This window comes from Ambystoma mexicanum, chromosome 8, assembly GCF_040938575.1.
Source record: "Ambystoma mexicanum isolate Mex_15411 chromosome 8, UKY_AmexF1_1, whole genome shotgun sequence".
NCBI classification, from domain to species: Eukaryota; Metazoa; Chordata; class Amphibia; order Caudata; family Ambystomatidae; genus Ambystoma; species Ambystoma mexicanum.
In genome coordinates, this window is record NC_090929.1 from 514,439,760 (window position 1) to 514,455,984 (window position 16,225).

Below are 16,225 nucleotides of genomic sequence, written 5' to 3' on the forward strand. Positions count from 1 at the left end.
GAACCCGTCCGGTCGTGGTGCCGAGTTTTTCAGCGAGCGAACCGTGTCTCCTACCTCCTCAGCTGTGATTGGGGATTCCAGGGATTCCAGTTGGGGGTGCGGTAAACCTTTTCGGGCGGTGGCTAGATATTGCAGCTGAGCAGTTGTGGCCGTTAGGTGGCCAGTAATGATTTCCTTGGGATATTCTGTCCTTAGTTCCATTTTCTCTGAGCTTGTGTGGCAGGATTTGCCATTCCGGTCTAATAGACTCTGGGTGTTGTTCTGTGAGTGCAGTTTCTTAAGTTTGTGCACCAGAAGGCGATTTGCCTTATTGCTATTTAAGTAGTAAAATTGTATGGTATACGCTAAGGCGCGGGCTGATTGGTCCGCTAGATGCATTTCCAATACTACTTTTGCTTTTTTGAGCTCTCTGCCTATTGTTGTGGTTTGTAGTCTTTTGAAGATGCTCTCCAGCTCCACGACCTTCTCCTCTAATTTAGCTTGCTGCTGTTGGTTTTGTCGCCTGTGCTTTGCCGTGCAGTTGATCGCCACCCCTCTGATTACTGGCTTCATAGCATACCAAATGATAGCCTTTGGGGTATCTTTAGTTGTATTCTCCTTGAAGTCGTTTGTGAGGGCTTCTGATAGTTTGTGCTTGTTGCTATGCCCTCCAGGATCTGGTTTTGCATCTTCCAGTATTTTTGCGTGGGCTCCAGCACACCCTGTACTCGGAGGTGCATAGTGACTGGCGCATGGTCCGATACGGCTCTGTGGCCTATTTCTATGTGCTCCATGCATGGGAAGAGAGCGCTGGATGCAAGAAGCAGGTCGATCCTCGAGTACCCTTTGTGGGCATGCAAGAAGAATGTGTAGTCTCTTGCTCCCTTGTTGGACAGCCTCCAGATGTCGATGGTCTCTGTTTCCCTTAGAAATTCTGCCATACCCAGCGTGTTGACCAAGTCTTCCCTGGTTGGGGGCAGTGTTTTATCCAGATTCGGATCTGGGATTAGGTTAGTCACCACTGATTAGTAGGCAGCCCTTGGTGAAAGCCGCAATGATTGGTAGGTTGTTGCGGAGAAATTGGTCTTGTGCGCTGTTCGGGCAGTAGATTACTGCTATGGTGATGGGCAGTTCGATCAGGAGACCTTTCTCCCCTCCGGGTCTCTTTTGAATGTGACTTGACTTAGTGGAAGGTCTTCGCTAATCAGTAGGGCCACGCCTCTTTTCTTTTGACCCGATTAGGCAAAATAAAGTTTTGGGTAATGCTGAAAGTTGACGCGCTTTTCATCCACCGCCAGGAGGTGTGTCTCTTGTAGGCAGACAATGGCCCTCATTAGGACTCCGGTGGAAAACCATGGTGCTATTAGCACCATGGTCGATGCCGGAGTCCGCCATGGCGGAATGGGGAATTACCACCCCATTCCAAGGTTGGTGGGGCGGTAATTCCCCATGCCACCATGGCCCTTCCCCATTCCCATTTTTGCCCCATAGGGCATAATGGGAATGGGGAAGGCAGTAAGTACGGTACCGTACTTACCTCAAGAGTCCCTTTGTGGGCCCCTACTTTAACGGCTGGTCTATACTAGCCGTTAAGGTCCGGTCCCGCAAAGGGACCTCGTAGTAAGGCGTTAAGGGTTTAACGGCGCTGACACCTTTTACAGCGCCGTTAACCCCTTAACGCCAGGGTCCTAATGAGGGCCAATGTCTGCTACAATCTGGGAGAGCCTGCATTCCACCAACTTCCTCTTGCCTGGGGCGTTTATGCCCTGTACGTTCCAAGTTGTCACGGTGATTCCCTTGTCATGGGAAGTCATTTGGGCTGTGTCTGGATTTTTTGCATAGTGTTCCACGCAGCTCTTGTGGGCTGCCTAATGCTGTATCTCTGGCTGAGTCGCTTCCTGATGTTAAGATTGCCTTATGGCGTGAGTTGCATATCTCGAAGTCTTGCCCCCTATTGAGTGCTTCCTCGTTTCCCCTGCCATCTTCCCCCTGCCCTGCAAATCCCTTTCCCCCATACCCCTAGTAACAAACAGGTTTTCCAGGCCAGCCTTCAACCAACGAGGCATCCGGCTTGGCCAACGGAAGCAACTCGAGTAGAGGCGACATCGCCTCTTATGATTCTGGTAAAACTTGTAGGTCGATTGATTTGCATTTCATAGGTTTCTCTAGTTACATATTTTGCTGCGAGGGATATGGGTCCTCTGTGCCCTTGGGAACTGTCTTGGGGAGTTGAGACATTTAGGAGCCAGAGTGTCTAGTAGCGTGGAGGTTTAACTGAGCTGCTCGATCCTTCTTACACGGGTCAAATTAGCTGCGTCCGTTACATAGTGTATCCAGATTGTAGAGGCGAGTGGCGCTTTTGGAGTTTATTAAGGCCAAGGTTCCACCATTAGCGGTTATTCTTTTTATTCTTGGATGGGCGGGCCTCTCACTCTGGGTCGGCTCTCCACCCGGGACCAGGATCTCAGGGATTCCCTCTGTGCACCTTCCATGATGGGAGATCCCTTGTCGAGTTTGTCCTCCTCAGCACCTGGATTCATAAAGCTTTCTGCTTCCCTTGGGGAGAGGATGTGCTGGGGCTTGCCTTCCCATGTGAAGGTGAGGGACGTGGGAAAACTCCAGCAGTATATGATCTTCCTCTCGCAGAACCATTCCGTCATGGGTTTCAGATCTTTTCTCTTTGCCAGTGTGACAGCTGCCAGATCTTGGTACAAGGATATCGCGGCATCTCTAAAGTGTATGCGGGCTGAGCTCCTGGCTTCTCGCATAATTTCTTCCTTAACTTTGTAAAAGTGTACTCTTGCCAGTACATCTGACGACAATGAGGTGCTTTGCTTTAATCTCATTCTGTGCACTCTGTCGAGTTCTAATGGGGATTCGTCAGGGAGGGTCAGGATGAAGCAGAATAGATCGCTGACATATGCCCCCAGCTCCTCGTCAGAGATCGATGCCGGAAATCCCCTCAGGCGGATATTGTTACACCTAGAATGATTCTCTGCATCCTCCTGCTTGGTCTCAAGTGCTTCACATCTGGCCTCGAGCGCTGCGTTTCTATCCGCCCCCTCCCCAATTTCAAAGTTTTGTTCATAGAGTGTGGTTTCGATTTCCACTGTTCCAGATTCTATTTCCCCCACTCGCTTGTCCAGGTTTGAAATCTTGCTCATCACCTCTTCAGTCCCCTTTTGATATTCCTTGGTGATGGCTGATAGTAGTTCTTGGAGATCCGATTTTGTGAATGCTTGCGATGCCTGCTCGGGGCCTGTTTCTGGGTGGTTACTTGACGCCATGCTCTCATTGCGCTACCCCCTTTTTGACTTCTCTGCCATGGGGGTTGTCAGGAGCACAGTGATGTCCGTCTGTTTCGTTGACTTGGGTTTCTTGGTCATTGTGCTTTGGCTGCCCCTACTCTAGGGGGAGGGAACTGCGCTGTCTGTGCCCCGTCCCTTGCTTGTAGAGTTCAGTTATCAATGCCCAATGTGGTTGCGTTCTATTCCCGTTTGAGCGTTGTTAACATGGTACCAGGCAGTGCCCCTGATGATCTCGCAAAGGTTTGTGGTGAGGCAGCGGGCTTTCAGGATACCATAGGTACTGCCAACCACTTTTACGGATAGGGGCCAGGTTGTGAGCAGCAGCGATTTTGAGTGGGCAGTTCCCCCACGCTGGGGTCGTTGGCTCTCCGCTGCTCAAGGTGGTCTTATGACTCAGGCAGATAGACTATTGGTTTCCAGGTTGCCTGAGTATGGGCTGCGGCCTGGTTTTCGTGTTTTGATACAGATCAGAATCGTCACACATGGCGGTATTGGGCCAGTTGTTGCCTAATATTTGTGGCAGGGAGAGTTCCACTTGTCTTGCCAGTGAGGCCCCCTTGGGGGAGGATGGGTCCGCGCTGCACTGTAGACGGGCCCCTCGGGAGGTACGGCAGGTGCCTCCTTACCTCTTGCTGTCACTCTGGATGTGCTGTCGGTGGAGGGAGGCTGGAGACTGCTGCCGGGACCAGGAGTGCCTTTTGGAGAGGAGAGGCTTGCTCTGCCAGCTCCCCGCGTGGCACTCCTTAGCACTCTGTTGGGGTTCCCCTGATGGAGCCTGCAGCCCACCGATTTCCAGTGTGTCGCCGGGTGCCAGTATTTTCAGATGCTTCTGGGAGGGTAAAGGACCCGCAGGGTTTGCTGTGGGCTCTAAAATGGCAGGCAACGTCTCCCATGTAGGCCCAGTATTGGGTCACACTTGCCACTGAGGGCCGCGTAGTGCCAGCCCCTGCAAAGCTTCCCGGGGGTTTTGCGCGCGAGGTGTTGGTTATCTGGATTCTGGCACGCAAGGCCCAGGCCGCTAGGAACGCTCTTCCGGGCTACCCCAATCTTGTGTGGTGCTTGTCGAGGGGGGGGGCCTCTTTGTCACCTCGTCCACGTTGAAGATTGATGTGCAGTGGGGATGTGCTGGCCGGGTCTCCTTTGATCATGAGTCTGGGTAGACGCAGTTACTGCCGTTAAGAACCGCTGCACTGCTCTTGGATTCTGGTGTGGTGCTCCGTCGCTGCCTTGGAGCTTATACCGATTCTGGGGGTGAACGACACGGTGCTAAGAGCAGTGTACCTTCACCTGTGCTGGCAGTTCTGTGCTTCAGGCTGGTGCCACCAAAATGGGGGTGGAGGCGAAGGACTGGGCATTTTGGTCAGGCTCCACTGCATCCACTAGCTTCCCCGTCCGTTGGAGTAGATGTCGGGGAAAATGTCCCTGACGGTCTGATAGTGCCCCAAGTGACACCCGCTGCGGCTGTCCGCCTCCACTTCGCACGAGGAGTGGCACACCCCCACTGCCGCGCTGTGGTTGAGGTTGGAGCCTATGGTTAAGGGAGGAGGGTGATCCGGCTCCATGCGGGCGGGCATCCAGCTGCGGCTGGGTATGGTCCTGGGTAATGCTCGGAGTGCTCCGGTGTAGAGTTCGGATTGGGTGCTTGGAAGCAATCTCTGGAGCAGGCAGGTGGCTCACTACGCAGTGCCCCACAGAGCTTTGGCTCCGCTGCTGGCTCGATGGGCGGTCTCAGTCCTAGGAGCCAGCCACCATATTGCCTCTCATTTCATCTCTTCCCTCCGGCAAGGCGCCAAGCCGCATAACTTCTGAGTTTTGGTCCGAACTGGGATGTGAGGCTCACAAGTCCTACAGCAGCTCCTCTGCTGTCGAGCGCGTGGTCTTTGAGTGCGATGTGTCCGGCTCTACCGGTGCATCGTTGTTGGTTGCGTGGCACAAGACGGGAGCTCTCACAGAGCTGAACCGACCGCCATGGCTCTAAGCCACGCCTCACTCACCCAAGGGATTCTTCAAAAAGATCTATTTCCTCATTTTAGGAAAAGTGAACCACATGAAACGGAGAGAGGTACCTTAGGCTTTGGGGTAGCTGATGAACCATCTAACACTGAAGAGAAAAAGGGAGAAGAGCCTACCATATATCCCGACCTGGCCTTTTCCCAGCAAAATGCCCCAGCGCTCGCTGAGGCTTTTTTACAAGCTATTTCCGAATAAGAGGGTGTAGAGAAGGGAAGTCCTTTCTTCTTCTTAAAGCAAGGATTGCTATATAGAAAGGAAACATCAACAGAAGGCTTAGGTAAAACTCAGCTAGTAATCCCCAAAACCCACTGAAAGATCGTGCTAGAGATTGCTCATTCCCACCTGACAGGGGGATACTTAGGACAATCCAAAACCCAGGCACACATCAGTGGGTAGTTTCACTGGCCAGGTATCCATGCAGATATCAAAACCTTTATTCAGATGTGTATGTGTGAAATATGTCAGAAAACCAGTACTCGCATCTCATTGCTCGCCCCCTCTGAATCCTTTGCCAATCATAGAAATCCTGTTTTCAAGAATTGGGATGGACATCATTGGACCTTTAGAAATATCTAGACTGGGCAACAAATATGTTCTCGTGATTGTCGACTACGCGACCAGATACCCCGAGGCATTCCCTATGCGGAACACCACCCAGCAAATTCGAAAGCACTTCCTACCATATTTTTCCAGGGTTGCCTTTCATAATGAAAATCCTAACAGATCAAGGTTCAAATTTTAAGAGCAAGCTCATAAGGGAAGTCAAGGAAATACTTCATATTACCACCTTTCGAACTTCGTTTTACCATCTGCAAACAGATGGTTTGGCAGAGAGATTCAATAAAATGCTTAAAATGATCCTATGAAAGTTGTAGATAAAGACGGGAAGGACTTGCACTATTTGCAGTAAGAAAACCCCTCAGGCATCTACTGGATTCTATCCTTTTGAACTACTCTATGGTAGAGAACCTAGAGCTGTCCTGAACATGCTCTGGGAGACCTGGAAAGAATGATAAGAGGCACCCATTTCCCTTTCGCAAACGGCTACCAGATTGGGAGAGCATATGAAACTTCTTCGAAATCTAGTCTATAATCATTTGGAAAAGGCCCAAATCCAGCAAAAATACAACTATGACAAAAAGGTGAGCTTAAGATTGTTTTGCATAGGACAAAAAGGATGAGTCCTCTTGCCTACCTCGGAAAACAAGCTTGTCTCTAAGTGGCATGGGCCATATGAAATACTGGAACAAACAGGAACCTGTACTTATAAGGTAACACAACCTGACAGGAAACAGAAGGTCTATCTATATCCTGTAAATCTCTTAAATGTGTGGAAGGAAAACCTGTCCGCCAACAATGCCACGATACTATACTATTTGGTGCGAGAAGAGATAGACAACTTTGAATTTATTCCTCAAGAGCTATCTAGTCAATGACGAGAAGATTTTAAAGATTTAATTATATCGTTCCCCGATGTGTTCTCAGAGAAACCAGGAAGAGTGAAAGGCACCTATCACTACATTAGAACACCTAAGGGAAAAGTGGTTCATCTGAAACCATATAGACTCCGGGAAGCAATTAAAAAGATTGGTTCAGGAAGTGAATACAATGTGAAGAGCAAACATTATCAAACCCTCTTCAAGCCCATAGTCCGCCCCTATCATATTGGTCACCAAACCTGACCATTCCTGGAGGTTTTGCATAGATTTCCGCCATTTGCCATTTCCGACTTCGATGCTTATCCAATGCCACGCATCGATGACCTAACTGAGAAACTGAGAAACGCCACCTTTCTATCAACCGTACACTTAACAAAAGGGTACTGGCAAGTCCCTGTGTATGGACCTGATAACGAAAAGACAGATTTCTCGACACACCATAGGACTGTTTCAATTCAAAGTACTGCCTTTTCTCTTCCACAGGGCTCCAGCCATTTTCCAACAGCTTATGGACAAAATATTACAGCCCTACTCTGATTTCTGTGGAGTTTATATTGCTGATATTTAATTTAGAGTAAAACTTGGGAATATGACCTTTTCCATCTCTTTACTATTATGAGAGCCCTCAGAGAAGCTGGTCTAGCTGCCAATCCATCCAAATGCAGACAGGCCCAATCAGCAGTGAAATACCTCGACTTCTTTGTAGGGAATGGTAGTGTGGAACCTCAACGCGAGAAAGTGAAAGCTGTACTAGATACCCCTACACCTAAAACTAAAAGAGATCTCAGAGCATTTCTAGGCTTAATCGGTTACTACTGTAGGTTTATCCCAAACTTCTCGCACATGATAGCTAGGATGACAGTGACTAGGGGACGCTCGTGCATGGAAAGAAGGCACAATCACCACACACGAACTGATACGGCAGACACGAGGTTCAATTCCCAAAATCTAAGGTTTATTGCAAAGCAAATAGTCTCAGTCGGCCGACTGGGTCTCACGTCCCGCAACGTGCGTCACCCAGACCTCGTGGGACGCAAGAGAGCGAGCATTTTACATCAGTTGCATATATACAAAATGACCATCATATTATCAGTAGTGACACATTCAAAACCGCCCATAATGTATCCTTCTTTGCTATGGTTCGATGATTGACAATTATGACGAATATGACACCCTTAAGACATTTATTCAGCAACAGTTGCAATTTGCAAAGATGCAGACACCATTCTTTATTTTAGGGAACATAGTGCTCTTGTTCTACAAGCAAGCTGTGTTCGTAGGAGAGACACATTCCAGGCTTCAGTATCTTCGAGTTTCTATTCGTGAGCTAGAGGTCAGCTCGCTCTACGGAGGCTCAGGGAAGGGGGGCCGCAAAAGAGAGTATAATTCAAGCCATTAACTGCCTATTTCTACAGTTTCTGCCGTTTCAGCGAGACTAGCTGGCACCTGCTTAGTGATTAAATGCCTTACTGCTTACTTCCAAGGACTTGTGAGGGAGGAAACTGGGGCATTGCTGTCTGGGCTGTCTGGGCTAGTTTTTCAACATGTAACTTGTGGCCTTGCTCTGTGCATGAGCGAAACGAAATAGAATTCACTTACAGCAAAGCATTTTGAGCAGAAAGGCAAGGAAAGCGAAAATTACAAAATGGCGAATTCTATTACTACAAAATGGACGCTCTATGGTTATGCTGATGATTCTGTATGGACGATGCTGGATATATGAAGCAGTTGGTTTGCGGCCAACATAATATATCGTCTATGCTATGGTAGGGTATTTTCTAGACTAACAACAGATAAACTAAAGAACGGCGGACCCCAGAAAATTCATTGCACTGCCGAGGATGATATATGTTGCAACAACCTAAAACAAACCCTGTGCCAGAACCCGATCGTAAAGGTGCTGGATTACTCAAAAGAATGTGTATTACAAACACACATCTCCTTTACAGGGCTAGGAGTAGTCTTATCACAAATTTGCAACGGACTGGAACATCCCATCTTGTTTATGAGTCACAAACATTTCCCACGTGAAAATAATTACTCTGTGCTGGAATTAGAGGCCCTTGCCATCAAATGGGCCATTATCCACCTTCAATACTATATCCTAGGAAGAAAGTTCACACTCGTCACGGACCATTCTCCACTAGTTTGAATTATCCAAAGTAAAGACTCTAATCCTCGATTAATGCGATGGTTCTTAGACCTGCAACCCTACTGTTTTACTGTGGAGCACCGAAAAGGTAAAGACCAAGGGAATGTCGATTTCCTCTCTCGGTTCCCCTGTGAAACAGATGTAGCTACATTGCATAGGGGAAGAGTAATGGAGAAACCTGATGGTGTCTCACCCACTAGTCCCTGGGTTTCTGTCCTCCAGGTGGCCAGGACACAGCCATTCCTTTTGGATCCAGTTCCTGAGGGTGGACCAGTGTGGGAGGATCACCTGGTTGAGGGGTCTTTGGCGAGTGGAAGAGGGACATTGGTTGGTGAGATGCGGTATCCCCTTCCCTGTAACACCTTTTCCCCTTACTACCAGGTAGGATACCTAGGAAATCAACCCCCAGACTTTCTTTCCCAACACAAACACTTTCTCACAGACATCTCACCATGAGTGACAACCGACTAACACCAGAGCCGTATACCTGACAGGTCCCAATGCAATGGTCAGGCAAGGTCAGGAAATTACTGATTCATACACACACCTGACTTCCATCACACTTCTCAACACTGATAAAAGGCGGAGCATGAAAGCACACTCTGAGCAAGGCAAAGCACACGAGGAAACAGCAGTTTCAAGATGGCAGTTTAATACGAGGAGAAAGATGGCGAGACGAGAGAGGGTTGCAAGGAGGGAAGTGTCCTTGACCTTTAAATACTGTTACTTTTGTGAACCTTGGAAAGTAAGAAACCTAACATCAGGAACTAAAGTGGATAAAACCAGCACAGTGTGTCAGAGGTACCCGGGGCTCTTCAGCATTGATAACCAAGGCAGGGAAGTGTGATTGCCGCCACAATACTGTCCTTGGCTTCTACAACAAAGCAGTGTCAGTAAAGACAGCACAGCCGGTGATTTGGAGAGACTGACACCAAACCAGCCCGTGTTTTGAATGTAGGTTGCAAATAACATTGTATGAAGATTTCTAAAGAGAACAGTGTATGAGAGGTATGTGACTAGCAACGCAAATATAATTGGAAACCAAAGGAGTGGCTGAACTTTGGGAGGCCAAGAAAAGATGCAGTAGACATAGTCGTCCGGTGGCACTTGGGTGCTCATTCAAAAAAGTCTCTGTTAGGTATCCAACTGATGCTAAGTGAGAGAAAAGGGAACCTCAAGATCGAAGTGGTCCTGCAACGGGTCAAGCTAAACCCTGTGCACATTCGAAAGTCTTCAATGGTTTAATGTACACTGAAATTGGTCCGAGCCCGGCTGAGGGAGACTGTGAGTAAAAGAAAGGGATCTGAGCCTGGCTTTGGAGGATGAAGGGTGAACACCCAAATAGAATTCTGGTAAAATGAAAATAACTTTTTCATCATGTTATTTTTTGTACATCAGGCCTTCTGAGTCAAGAGACTTAAGAAGTAAAGAGACTTGACGCAGAAGGCTCTGGTAATGGAACTGTATCCTCATGCCACAGAAGCCAGAGTGTGTGTTTTGCTTGAGTGAACTGCCTTGCCCCGTGCTGAAAACATGGGGAAGGGAGGCCAAGCGGCCGAACATCCCAAAATATCATTTTGTGGACACTTCTTTCTTTTTTTCATGAACACTACCCCACACTATTTGTAAATTAGTGATAAGGATTGGCAATAGTTTTCTTTTTAGTATAGGCCCATTTATGTTGACAAGACTCCACGAGTACTGCATTATTATTATCTGATGGTCGTAGCTTGCTCCCACCTGTAGATTTAGGTTTAGATAGGCGTTTTTCACACCCTTGCGAAATTTCAATAAACATCTTTGACTTGTGGTCACTTGTGTCTGTCTTACTGTTGAAACCATGACTTCCTTACAGCACCCATAATGAGAAATTCCTCGAATCTCCTCTTCGTGCAAGGAGAAACACAGCTCCTCCTCCTCTTTTTTTCCCCCTGCCTTCTTTGCCTTCCCCTCCCAGTGTCACAGGCTACCATCACTGCCAAAATGTGCATGCTGAGAACCATGTTTGTGTGCATAACTTCATAGAACCCAAAGGTGTGCAGCCTCAAGAGAACCAGACAGAGCCAGAGCAGAACCCAAAGTTGCCTAGGGACCCATTGTGGTATGTACACGATATAAATGTCTCAAATCAATCAATCAAGTATCCAAACAAGGGACCCACCACTCCCACACCTAAAAACTATAACTTAACCTGAAACAGTACTCAATACTAATGCAATATTACTACTACAAGGCTATACAAAAGAGTACATAGAAAACACACAATGTGGAAAGTGGAAAGAATTAGTTTACAAATAGGTGTAGGGAACTTTTTGTGCTTTTTAAAAATGTTATATGGGAACACCAGAGGAAAATCACTATCACACTTTGGGAAAAAGGGGAACAACAATCAATACAAAAACAAATTAAATAGCAGGACACCACAAAAAAGATCAACAACAAAAAGATACAAACCCCAAACACTACACTACTACACAACACTTCTCAAAGGCTCCAAAATGCACAAACCATTCCAGGCTGGAACCTGATATGTGCAACACCTTCCCTCATAATCTAGCTAATTCACAAAGGAACAGTAAGTAATATAGGTCTTACGTAAGTGGGATGAACTTTCTTTAAGAAATTCTTGGCCTCTGATTAGCTGAACAAGCTCAGATAATCCCAACAGATCACCTGCGAGGGCATAAATTGGCTAGCCGATGCCACAAATAAACCCGTTATTTGTCAAGAGATCCACCACTCCTGATTGAACAACAAATTATCGCACAAGACCACGGAAGCTTGTTGTGAGTTTGTCGAGGATTTAACCTAACAAAAACCTGTCCAGTTTTTGCGGTATGGAGAAGACTTACCATAATAAACATCGTTATGCGCTGGAGGGTCTGCTTCAGGAGTTCTCCTGTTACTCCCTCTTTCCCCATATGTTCTCCTCCCTCCCTTTGCTTTGGAACCAGGTGGGAGAAGTATGGTGCTATCAGAATTTGTATCCAGGAACAGAGATTTTGGAATATAACATAAGTAACAACGTTAAAGGATGTGATGTAGACAGCATTTCTAGGAAAACTAAGGGAGTTCATTGACAATGTGCTTTAACAGTATTAGCAAGCATTATTATTCTGTTCATATTTTCTAAATAAAATTGCACTTCTCAAATGGAGTCCAAGCAGTGCTAGCCTGAACTGAAGCATAGATATTAGAGTTCACAAGCCAATGTATTTGGGTGAAAGAGTTCCTCAAAACAATTTGATAGACACATTATCAGATCAGTTTCAGTACAAGAGATAGCAGTAAATACATAGCATCAAAGGCACGACACATGGAAATTCGTGAATAGGGTATGGGCATTCCTAAAGGATTGAGGAAAAAGAACCTGAAGAGATGGATGTGGTGATAATTTCTCCTCTATCTGAATGAGCCACTACAGTTTAAAATGTGAACAGGTAAAGAACATTGCAAATGGTTGCCCATTTGTCAGACCATCAGCAACTAGTGTGACGTCCTGGATCAAACAGAATTCCTGTGTGAATCATACGGGTCTTCACACCTCTAGGATACACATAACCTCATCTGTTTTAGCCCCTGAAGCCATTCTGTTATGGAAGAAACTTAGCAAGGAAAATGATAAAGCCAGAGTTTTCATTCCTCTTCGACTCTTACCAAGGTTCATTGTTGTCTGAATTTCAGTGCACGCTCCAACTAATTCATGAACATCTTTTGTATGATAGAGCAGAATTTAACTGGTAAACTCTGTGAGCATTACGTGTTTTGTAAACTATATAATTCACTTTTATTGTGTAAATTATAAAGAAAAGACACAGGCATTTACCCTAACTGCACTTCCTCCTGGATCACTGCACACTGGTTTCAGGTTCTATTGTAGCCACGGGTATTTGTGCACATCCGACAAAGACAGTTTTCAATAAGCCAATAAGATAACCCAGATAGTTAAGCACTCGCCTCAGACATATGTGTGGATCATGCTGGCACAGGTTCCTTTGGCTAAAGGGTAAATGACACAAAATGAGCCTAATAGAACACTAAAGTGAGAGCAGTTTCTTGCATTTCCATTGGAGCTGCTTTATTATTACAGATGATTCCCATCCTTAGGAGGGGGAATATTCATCAGCATGTGAGTCTATGAAAAATCCAAGGCTGGACAAAATGAAGCACAGCGAGCTGCACAGCTACTTGAGAGTATGGCAGGGTAAGGGAGGAATGAAGACTAGGATGCATGTGCAACAGTGCACACAGCAGAAAGCAGAGCACTGACATAGTAGAGAGTCTGGTTTCAGTGGGGAGGGGTCCCAGTATGGTTTCACACATCTAAAACAAGCTGGCAAAGGAGCATTATAGACTACATAAAAATATTTACCCTGCTTAGCAAGCTGCATCGGCAATTCCACTCAAAACTGCTGCAGGTGTAAAAAGGTAATGGTTCGGTTTTATAGTAATTGTTTACTTTGAGCATTTGGGAACGCCATAACGAAAGGTGGTTACAACAAAATTTACGGTTGTGAAAGATTCCCGCCACACAATCTGTGCCTAATAAAATAAGCCCTCTTGCCTCCTAGGACAGATGTTGTTTGTTTTGATACTTGTACCAACTCATAAGCAGGCCCGGCTCAGTTACTGCCTTTACATATTAAGCTGGGATTCATGTATATGCAACGGATCAGGTTATACGGGGGGGATTTGATGTTACCGTTCACAATAAACTGCTGTGATTAAACTTTGATTCAACTCCCAAGCTTCAGCGGCAGGCGACCATGAATAATTCCAGGGGTAATAGGAGCCGTGAAAGCCGTCCCAGAATATTTAAAACAAAAATGATATTTATATATCACTGTATGCCCCGGCTCCTCTGATCACACCCGCTCCCACTGGATCTCTTAGGAAAGCACTGCCAAACACAATATATGGAGCAAATACAACGGTTGCTGGTATTTGGGACGCTTAAATAATCGTTTTTTTTTCTTTCTGGGACTCGTGGTTTGGCAAATAGGCCACTCGATTGAGGAAATCAACTTCTCAATTTCTGAGAGGTCAAATTGTAACATTTTGGGTTACACCTTTCACCACCTAGTTGAAAGTATGGCAAATTCTTCACTTCTTTAAAACGAGTTCGGGGAAAAAAATGGTGGTGGAATAACCGTTACAGCCGAGCATCCAAGCAGAATTCCTGCTGAATCAAGAGTAGACAGGCGTGTGCACCTACCATCTGCGGTAACAGTAATTCCACAGAATTACCACCAGGGCTAATCCCGCCCATTTTGGGGGAATTTCCATTCGTGGGAATTCTGCGGGGGCGAATTCCACTGGCAGAATTAGCAACGATCTTCCGTGAGCTGTAATGCGGAGGAGTGGTAAAAGGTGTGATAACGGATGTATCGCCACTTTTAACACTTACCGCCAATCTCGTAATGAGGGCTGAAGTATGCCAGTACAAGAGGTGTGCACGCTTTTCAGTCTCACCTTGTCCCTTTCATGGTCCAAAGCCAATGTAGGCCAAATATTATTCAAAATGTGTCAATTCTGTAATTTGATCCACTACATTTTAATGTTGCATCGCTTCAAATTCTTGTACTGTTACAAGTGTTCATTAGGTGTTCATCTGTCACTGCTATGGCCTTGCGGTGCCAGGGCATTTCTCATTAGTTCATTTATGTAGACTAACTCACTCCCAGCCACTAGGATAGGACTTGGAAGGGATCCTTGACTAGGCATTCACTGCCCAAAGTCAGGAAAGAGAGAAAGAGTCACCCATATAACCCTATTGAGAACAGGAGGGGGAAGGAACTTACCCCCCATGACTCACATTTCTCCAGAGACCATGGCTGAGGTTCAGGAATCCATTGGGAGAAGGTCTTGTACTTTATCCCGTCGAGGAAGGCCCAGGGGTTGCAGGTGCAGAGGTCACTTTGCTGACGCAGGATTTAGTTTCAGTGGGTTGCATTTGGTTGCAGTGCTTAGGAATCTGGCCCAGAAAACCTTCCAGCTAAACACCCAAGCAAAGAAAAGATGAGCGCTTCTGTGATGCGGGCGACCTCAGGACACCTCTGAATTGAAGAAGGCTGATTGCAACGGGAGTCACCGCAATCAGGCGGTGACAGGGAATCTTCCAGGGACTAAAAGTAGCAGGTCCTACACGGCTACCGTTAATGCAAGAAGGCTGAAAATGGAGGAGCAGGTGTCTAATTGGTAAGTTTGAAGATCGTGCAAGTTACAAGGATGCACTAAAAATAGCCAACCTAGCAGTAAACCTTGACATCATCATCATTCTGGGAGACGTCAACATTTGATTTCAAAAGGAAAACAAAACCACAAATAACTCCCTCAGTGCCCTTTTAGAAACTCTCCATCTCAAACAAATGGTGAACTGACCCACTCACAGAGCTGGACATACCTTCGATGTAATTTTCTGCAGGGATAGACTCTCCACTGCTGCCCCACTGGTACCATTCACCTGAAGCGACCATCATATGATCTCATTCACCATCAAAACCCTGTTGCGGGATTCCCACAAACAGAGCATCCGACAATGAGAACAAACTGGAAAAAAACTTGATCTTGAAACACTAACACCACTAGTAGAAACTACCAAACCAGATACCTCCCAAAACCAAATGACGCCAGACACTGTTGCAGAGAACCTTCACCAATTGGCACCCTTAAAATCTTTCAAACCCACACCGAAAAAAGTTGCAGCGAGATGGTTAACGAGGACTCAACAAAACAAACCATAAACTAGCAAAAGAAATGGAGCAAAAACTGCAACCAACTGGACAAAATGAACTACCAACAACAAATGTGGCTATATCTATCAGCAGTTTTGAAAGCAAAGAAAGCACACTGCGCTGTAAGCATCCAATCAGCAACAAACCCATACAAAGAAATGTACTGAATTATCAAGGAAATAAAAAACCCATCCTCATGCAGCAAAACTACTCTACCCTTGCAACTACAATGTGAGAGTATCGTAGACCACTTAGGAGTAAAAATACACATGAATCCAACAGTCCATAGACGTATCCAGTAGGACCACAAAAAACACCTTCCCATAAACCAGAACCCCAATAACCAGTACAACATTTAACCAATTCGACCAATAAGTGAGGAAACTTTCAGCAGCCTACTCAAAGAAGCCACCATGTCCGGATTCCACAGCGACTCATGCCCACCGGATATGTACAAACAACTACTCGCCCATAAAACACCAGCCCTCTGCAGCGACTACTAATGAACCTGTCTCTGAACACTGGAATGGTACCAAAACTAAAACACACAACATTATCAAGAGACTGGAAGAATCCAGTATTCAAAACTCTGCACTATAA

The 16,225-nt window shown here is 46.2% G+C and overlaps 1 protein-coding gene across 5 annotated transcripts in view; it reads right to left on the reverse strand.

Moving 5' to 3' along the window:
* MORN1 (MORN repeat containing 1) overlaps positions 1–16,225 on the reverse strand; it is a 2,351,913-nt gene that overhangs the window by 1,324,734 nt on the left and 1,010,954 nt on the right. The window lies entirely within an intron of this gene.